This window comes from Trachurus japonicus, unplaced genomic scaffold, assembly GCF_045865225.1.
Source record: "Trachurus japonicus isolate A0001 unplaced genomic scaffold, Traja_1.0 AP030016.1".
NCBI lineage: Eukaryota > Metazoa > Chordata > Actinopteri > Carangiformes > Carangidae > Trachurus > Trachurus japonicus.
In genome coordinates, this window is record NW_028220149.1 from 1734 (window position 1) to 10853 (window position 9120).

The 9120-nt window shown below is 41.2% G+C and overlaps 2 pseudogenes; both read right to left on the bottom strand.

Moving 5' to 3' along the window:
- Positions 1-4172: 4172 nt before the first annotated feature.
- LOC146960760 (uncharacterized) lies at positions 4173-5601 on the bottom strand (annotated as a pseudogene).
- A 261-nt stretch (positions 5602-5862) lies between these two features.
- LOC146960761 (uncharacterized) lies at positions 5863-7716 on the bottom strand (annotated as a pseudogene).
- Positions 7717-9120: the final 1404 nt, after the last annotated feature.

Consider the following 9120-nt stretch of genomic DNA (forward strand, 5'->3'; position numbering starts at 1 on the left):
TGACAATGGTTGTGCTATCATGTTTTTATCACCATAGAAATATCCCTAAAATTAGAACGATTTTGCATTTTAAGGAATGCTGAAACTGTAGTCAGGGTTCTCCAGAGGCCAGGAGAGTTGAAGGGGTTGCAGAAGCAAAAACTTGGGTGTGGGAGGAGTTCGGAGAGGCCAGGGAGGAGGACTCCTGTTTGGCCTCAAGGAAGGTCTGGAATCCATTCAGAGACCCGAAAGAAAGGGGAAAGGGGAAGAAGCGCTCGACCCAGACTGTGTTCAGTCAGGAAGGAGAACTGCTGACCTGGACTGAGAATGCTGTAGGGGGGGTCAGGAGAGCACTTTGATAACCCCTGACCTGGCTAAACATGTCATCTGTGGAGGAGGAAAAGAGTTGGAAGACTCTTCCATTACCGTGGCAGAGGTCGCTGAGGTGGTGAAGAAGCTCCTCGGTGGCATAGTGCAGAGTCTGGATGAGATACACCCTGAAACTCTGAAAGCTCCATGTTTGTTTTAGGATTGAGTTTAAGATTTTACTGATTACTTTTTACGGCTCTTTACAACTTAACTCCAGACTTGATCTCTGACCTTTTAACCTGTAATGAACTACCGTGTCCCTTGGGATCCTCAGGAAGAGTTCTGCTGTTCTATGAGGTCAGAGCTTTCACCATTAGGGCCCCTGGACTCTGGAATAGAAGGAGGGATTAGGAGTGTCTGAGTCTGTGTCCATTTTTAAGTGTCATCTCAAAACTTATTTTATTTTCAGTTTTTATTTGGTATTATTGTGATTATTAAGTTTTGTTTACCATTTCCATGGGCATAAACTTGTCCCTTTAAGGCGCTGTACTACGTGTACAGCTTGTGTAGTCACGTGACTCCACCCCATCCAGTCTGTAACAAGAAGGGAAAGAGACGGTGACATAGGGCTGCACGATTATGGCCAAAATGATAATCACGATTATTTTTGTCGATATTGAAATCACGATTATTAATCACGATTATACATTATGTTAGATAAAACATGTTTTTATTGCACTTTCTATTTGAAACAAACAATAGGCTATGTGAACAAGGCTTTCAGTTCAAAATAAAACGTAAAATAAAAATAAATAATAGCCTAAAATAAAATTTACCCAAGACAAAGGGCTAGCGAAAAATAAATGCCATTGCAGAGTGCAGAGGTGTCATTCTGTACAGTAGCGTACAGATACTTGTGTAAAAAACAAAAAATAAAAAATAAATCTGGTAGAAGTAGCTGCTGATTCAACTCCTTTACTCAAATAAAAGTAAGAAAGTACAGGCTCTGAAATGTAATTTCAAAGTAGGCTATAGGTAAAAATAAATTTTTGCCATCAATGATACACAGATATGTGTGGGCAAGAGTCTGTCTAGCATGGACCAAAGCACAGCACGGACGCTTCAGCAGCAATTTGGAACGAATTAAAAACATTTAATGAACAGACCAAGTGTTTTCACACAGGCAGCGTCCAGCAGGTCGGCCTAGCTCAACTGTGCTGCCACCAAAACGGCCATAGATCGCCGTTACCGGCCGTTATGATCACGGTCGGAACGTTTTATTTACACGACGTATGTAATTAACACCAAAACGGCCGCGTGGGGTGACGGGGTCTCGGTCCAGCTTTGAGACCACCCCGCAGCCCGACCTCGATCCGATCCAGAGCGAGACGGCGACAGTAGACAGCCTGAGGTGCTGACTGACCAGACACAGACACACGTCATGTCTACTGTCACCGTCTGCTGCCGACATCGTCTCACTCTCACTGCAGAGTGAGATCCATACAGTCTATGAGTGAGACGTAACACCGGGCGCAGAAGGTGACACAGTACAGCAGCATCTGAAGGTGCCGACTGACCGGCCGGGACACACACTCTGGACTGTAAACAACATGTAAAGGGAGGATGCGCTCGCTTGTTAGTTAGGCAGCTTCATGGAGGCCTGACCTCTCGTTCGCCCCCTGGTGGTTGGCGGACTATTGGTTGAGAAAGCGCTTGATTTGATATGCAGCACAGCCCGTTTTTTTACATGTTAATAATCGTGACGATCATCTTAATTTAATCGTGGCAGCCAAAATCGTGATCGTGATTTAAATTCGATTAATTGTGCAGCCCTACGGTGACATACCAGCAGCAGCGCCCACTGATCTCTACTGAAACTGTTGTTATTCTTTCACCTGAGTGTAGACAAGTGTGTTTGGAGCTGACGAAAGGAGAGAAAAAAGAGAGGGAGACAACACGGCCGTAGCCGCTGTGATATAACGACCCCGTCCCCGCTGAGGAGGAACTGTGAAGGACTCAGCTGTATGGAAAAGCACCTAAACCACTCCGCCCTTACACACACACAGTAGTGTGAGTAGGTATCGTCCATTTATCGGTATTGAGCTGAACTGAATCGTGATATTGATTTGAGGCCATATCGCCCATCCCTAGCATACACCCTGGTCTTAACCCTCCTGTTGTCCTCCTGGGTCAAGGAAGGAAGGACGAAAGGAAGGAAGGAAGGAAGGAAGGAAGGAAGGAAGGAAGGACAATGGGAAAGATGGGGGGAAAGAAAGAAGGGAAAAATTAAGGAAAGATAGAAGCAGGGAGGGAACAGATTGGGTGAATTGGGTCAACAAGGAAGGAAGAAGTAAGGACGAAGGGAAAGAAGTAAGGAAGGAAGGGATGGAGGGAGGGAATATGATTGTGGAAAGAAGGAAGGTAAAAAGGAAGGAAAGAAAGATGGAGTGAGGGAACAGATCAAGTCAGTTGGATCAAAAGAGGAAGGAAGAAGAAGGACAAAGGAAGGAATGAAGGGTATAATGATTGAAGAAAGAAGGAAGGGAGAAATGAAGGAAAGAGGAGGGATGGAGGAAGGGAACTGTAGGGGAGGAAATATTCATCAATATTTAACAATATCTCCCCAATACGTGTCTTGTCTTTCCGGTGTTAAGATGAGGTTTTCAAAATAAAGTAAAGTAAATACTCGTTTAATCTGACTCCATTTAAAAATAACTTTACTCTTAAATATTGGTGGAATTAAAAGTTAATCAATCATTTAAAATATAAACACTTTAAGAATCAATTCTATTGTTAAGAAAACAGGAATCAATCTTAGTTCAGTGATGGATTATTAAAACCACTCAGTGACCTTCTTAACATAGAAGAATAGCCTTGATGCCTGGGTTGAAGTATTCAGAGGTATAAGAACATGATACTCAATCTTGTCTGTCCAACTCAGAGGTTAAGGGTTGTGAATAGTGTCCAGTGAAACTTACCATATAACTAAGATCTTTTTAGACTAACTTAGTTCAGGGATGGCAGATATAGACTTAAACTATTCAGTGACCTTCTTAACATAGAAGAACAGCCCAGACACCTAGGTTGAGATATTCAGAGGTCATAAAATATAACTCAATGGTTAAAGGACATGATACTCAATCTTTTCTATTCAACTCAGAGGTTAAGGGTATGAATGTTACCAAATGAAACTTACCATATAACTAAAGACCAAATAAATATCCAATAACAGATTCTTAATTATTTAGAACAAAGTCTCAATAAGGCAATATCAGAAATGAAGGGTTAACATTCCAGTTTATTGTGATGTACAAAATGAACAAACTATAGCAAATAGTAACAATACTTAAGAAACAGATAATGCAACACACTCGATGTGTGGGAGCTCTGGTAAGCAGATCAACTCGAAGTGAGGTTCTTGCTCTTTCCCTTAAATACCCAACCAGAACAGAAACACTTCTAATTCACATAACAATTGGGACTTTGCATAGAGACACCATTCGCATCTGGAGACCTTTGATCATCAGGGGTCTTGACAATAAGTCACCTAGATCCTTTCACTTCTCGCACTGAGACCAACAGAGTGAATCAAGTAAACAGAAGGTGTTACATTTTAGAGTGATGAGAAACAGTTCCCAAATGATGAGGTTTGAGCCTAGGTGGTTGATTAGTTTACAGATAATCAAAAAGGCAGAGAATGGTGACATTCAGTCTAGAGAAAACTTAGACAACATTTCAGGGTGGGTGTCTGACTGTCTTACAGTTTCCCCCTTTGGCCCCTGAGAGCCATCTGGGAAATGCAAACAAAATAAAAAATAAACACAGAACAAAACGATAGGGGTCAACTTGAAAATTGACAGTTCATACCCACACCCATAATTCTATTATTTCAGTCTTTGTAAATCTGGCAGTTGCAAGGGGCTGAGTACGAAAGCAGAGTGCGTTGCTTTGCGGAGGGAACGGAGGGCGCATCGGATGTAGCAACACTGGATTAGAGTGGCAATGAATATGATTGAGCTGGCAATTACACATCCTTTGAACACCCAATCCACCAAGTGTATGCATTACTGTGCTGAGCGTGTAGATGATCTGGACAGGTCAAACCCGTAGGGAAGAGTTCATTTTACTGGTAACACACCACTGTGTGTATGACATCTGGATGGCTTCTGAGTATCCATGTAGAGACGGGACGTTGATGAGCTTGGAATCATTTGAAAGGTTTGAGGGTGTTACAAGTACAGATTATATAACTGTATTTCATGACAACATGTGCGAGAAGTAAACAAGGTCTCAATGTTTCTTAATGTCATATACCCATGATGTGGTCCCATTGTATTATCTGATTCTTCACCACACTGCCTATTGCGCATATGGTGGTGGAATTTGGAAAAAACCTGTTCTGGGTGAATAAGTGGAAAAGTGACAAAGAACCCAAAACATACAGTACATTCATTGTTATTATACATCATTAAAGTAGAGAACAGTTCTGAATAATTGATATCTTTATCAATTAAATTGTTTAGGACATGCCTAGGGGTCTTTACAGACAGGTTAGTCTTTTGGAAAGAAATTAAAGTTAAATGAAAAACAAACTGTGTGTGAGATTATGGAGATTTGGAAAATAACTCATATAACTGGCTCTGTTATGAGTGGGGAGATGGGTAGATCTCTCTCTACAGTGAATGTTGAAATTTATCATTTGGTTCCGGTGCTAATCGGGGGGTCATGTTTGAGATTGTTTTGGAAGAAGTGTGATGTTGGATGTACATGGCCCCTTAGAACATTTCCATATCCATCTCCTGTGCAGTTGTGAATAAGTGGGACTTGATGGCCTAGTTGTGTGCAGGTTGTTCTGAATAGTTTCCTGACATCAGGAGTCCTGGGATGGCAATGGAAAATGTGTGAGATGGTTGTTTCGGTCTGATCATATTTAGAAGGGTGCTCCAAACAGAGGGATAATTTGGTTCCCTGAGACCAGTGCCACAATTCTTGCAAGCTGGCTTGGCATCAACCATTTTGTACCCCCTTTTGGCACTGGTGAGTGGACCATTGAAATCCATCTGTGACATTTCTTTGGTTTTTGGGTGGTTTAGGCATCTGTAAGACTGGTGTGGTACAAACACGTCCTTTAGGTTCAGTGGACGCTTTTTTATTCTCATTAGTCCAGTCTTTGATGTCAGAGGACTTTAACGTGCCTTTTGACAATGTACCCAGGGGTGTTACAGTACTGGCAAAGTGTGGGATCCACTCGTGGAGATAGTTCGAAGTTCCTTTCACTTTTTGAAGCGAGTTTAGCATGTGAGATTTGGACATGCCTGTAATACATTTGCACGAATCTTCAGTCAAAACTTGGGGTGGTGGATTTCCCTCAATACTCACTTCAAAGTCAGGAAGGTCACAATCATGTTCATGATTGACCCACATGTCACTGTGTTTTATCAATTAGCTGTTGTGCTGGGTCAGGGGTGGTGATGGACATAATGCTTGCACAGTTTCTGACAGAATTTTTCTTAGCTGTTTTCTCTGTGATGATCTCAATCTGTTTTTCCAAACAGTTGATGACAAAGCCATGCTTTTCCATTATGTCCATGCCCAAAACTGTACCCTCGCTGTTTCCAGGTAAATACCAGAACGGCTCGGTTAACACTACTGCGCCTAAATCAAGTCGGACTGGTTTTGTAAGTGTCGCTGTCATTAAAGTGTCACCTATTCCTTTGATTTGAATGGTTTCATTTGTGAGAGGTAGTGGGATGTTTGTGCAGGAGCAAGCAGCACCGGTGTCAATTAAAATGTCAACTAATCGGCCTCCAAGATTAGATTTTACTTTTACACGGTTACCACTCGAAACAATGCTCCCAATGGAGGCCACGCATCCCTATTTTTGTTCCTTCATTTTTTCTAGAGCAGCTAGGACGTCTGCGTAAGGGCCACTCACATCTGTGTCTCTCATGTTAGTAGTTTCTGTGTGATCTCGCAGAGATGTACCAGTTACTTTTCTGAATTTGGGTCTTGACTGTGGGGCACCATGTAGTTTGAAACAACGTTCTATTTTATGGCCTGGACGACGACAATAGTCACAAATGATGACATTATTTTCTCCTTCAGCTACCCATTGAGTTGCGGCTACGGGGCACAGTTTTAGAGTTTCTGACCTCTGTTCTATTTTTGTGGCCCATTCAACGAGTGCGTTGAATGTGTTGTGGGGTGGGTCCCCACCAGAGCTAACGCATTCTGAACGTGTGGTCCAGCATTGTTGCGCAGCATTTGTAAGAGGATTTCATGGTTACGGTTGCAATCTTCCACCCCACTGTATTCTCTGAAGGCTACCCACATACGCTCTGCAAATGCCTCAAATGTTTCTTTATTTGATTGTTTAAGTTCAAGGATTCTGTGCCACTCGGCCTGTGGTGGTCCTCTCATCTGAAGTAAAACCTCTTTTAGACGGCCATAGATGTCGTTATTGGTTTCTCGAGCTGTCTCTCAAGAATTGTTCCAGATCTGAGTTCTTGGGGGATTTTAGAATGCAACTCGTCTGGAATGGTGAGCAAGACTATTTGCCACACATCTCGGGGTTCTAGGTTGTAAACAGAAGCCTGAAGCATTAGTTTGTCCCAATAACTTTGAAAGGGCCCGCGGCGAGGCATGATGCCGACTACTTCTTTGTGTCTTGAACATTCTTCGCATGATAATGCTCGAGTAATGGTAGTGATGTCATTGTTTGCGTTTCTTACTGTTTTCATTACAGATATTTTGACAGATTTCTTGGGAATTTTGTCTGTTTTGAGACAAGTCTTCATTTGGCTTTGAGTGGAGCTAAAGTGTTTAAACTTAGCATTACAAAGAGGGCCGTCGTCTTGATCATAGTACTCTATGCCTTTGGAGCTAATGACAGCCTCTTTAATAGCTGCCACTGGAAAACCAACATCGCCACAGTAGTCTTCCAGTGTGGAAGTGTAGCATTTGTCTAAGTTTAATTTTTGTTTTAGCCGTTTAATTTCTGCCTCCATTGTTTCGCTCTGTCTTGCCCAGCTGATTTTTTCATAATGGAATGCGTCAATTTTTGCTCTTAGGTTTTTTATTTCTTCTGATTGAAGTCTTTTTGAACTTTGGATGTTCTCCAAAGTACGTTCTCCCTCTGCTATCATCTTTAAATCATTGCGTCGGAGCAAATATAAAATCGCTGCAGGGAGATCGCGAAATTTACTTTTAGATTTTAATGCAACGCCTTTTGTTGAATACCAGTGAAGAATTTCACTGTTTTCCCATTTTAAACTTACGCCAAGATCGCGCAGACGGACTAAAGTCTCATAGACTTGCAAACCAACTGTGTCCATTATCTGTTCATCTATTTCTACACTCGAACATCCCTGTCCTAGTGAGTTGTGAGTTGAAACCTTTCCCCCCATCGGATTTCTACGGTCTCCGATCTATCAGTGGATATGTCGATCCGTTCTATACCATGTGTCTATATGTGATGTGAATTCAAACTTTCCCTGAATCTTTTGTCACAGCTGTAAATTTGCACTTACCACAGAAGCTGTCTGTAGACACAAAGGAATTCAAACCTCATTGTTTGATCCGCCGGACTTGATTTTTTCTCGCCTTTCTGCTTGCTGCAATCACGAGATCACGTCGGGGTCACCAAACTGTAGGGGAGGAAATATTCATCAATATTTAACAATATCTCCCAATACGTGTTTTGTCTTTCCGTGTTAAGATGAGGTTTTCAAAATAAAGTAAAGTAAATACTCGTTTAATCTGACTCCATTTAAAAATAACTTTACTCTTAAATATTGGTGGAATTAAAAGTTAATCAATCATTTAAAATATAAAACACTTTAAGAATCAATTCTATTGTTAAGAAAACAGGAATCAATCTTAGTTCAGTGATGGATTATTAAAACCACTCAGTGACCTTCTTAACATAGAAGAATAGCCTTGATGCCTGGGTTGAAGTATTCAGAGGTATAAGAACATGATACTCAATCTTGTCTGTCCAACTCAGAGGTTAAGGGTGTGAATAGTGTCCAGTGAAACTTACCATATAACTAAGATCTTTTTAGACTAACTTAGTTCAGGGATGGCAGATATAGACTTAAACTATTCAGTGACCTTCTTAACATAGAAGAACAGCCCAGACACCTAGGTTGAGATATTCAGAGGTCATAAAATATAACTCAATGGTTAAAGGACATGATACTCAATCTTTTCTATTCAACTCAGAGGTTAAGGGTATGAATGTTACCAAATGAAACTTACCATATAACTAAAGACCAAATAAATATCCAATAACAGATTCTTAATATTTAGAACAAAGTCTCAATAAGGCAATATCAGAAATGAAGGGTTAACATTCCAGTTTATTGTGATGTACAAAATGAACAAACTATAGCAAATAGTAACAATACTTAAGAAACAGATAATGCAACACACTCGATGTGTGGGAGCTCTGGTAAGCAGATCAACTCGAAGTGAGGTTCTTGCTCTTTCCCTTAAATACCCAACCAGAACAGAAACACTTCTAATTCACATAACAATTGGGACTTTGCATAGAGACACCATTCGCATCTGGAGACCTTGATCATCAGGGGTCTTGACAATAAGTCACCTAGATCCTTTCACTTCTCGCACTGAGACCAACAGAGTGAATCAAGTAAACAGAAGGTGTTACATTTTAGAGTGATGAGAAACAGTTCCCAAATGATGAGGTTTGAGCCTAGGTGGTTGATTAGTTTACAGATAATCAAAAAGGCAGAGAATGGTGACATTCAGTCTAGAGAAAACTTAGACAACATTTCAGGGTGGGTGTCTGACTGTCTTACAGAACAGATT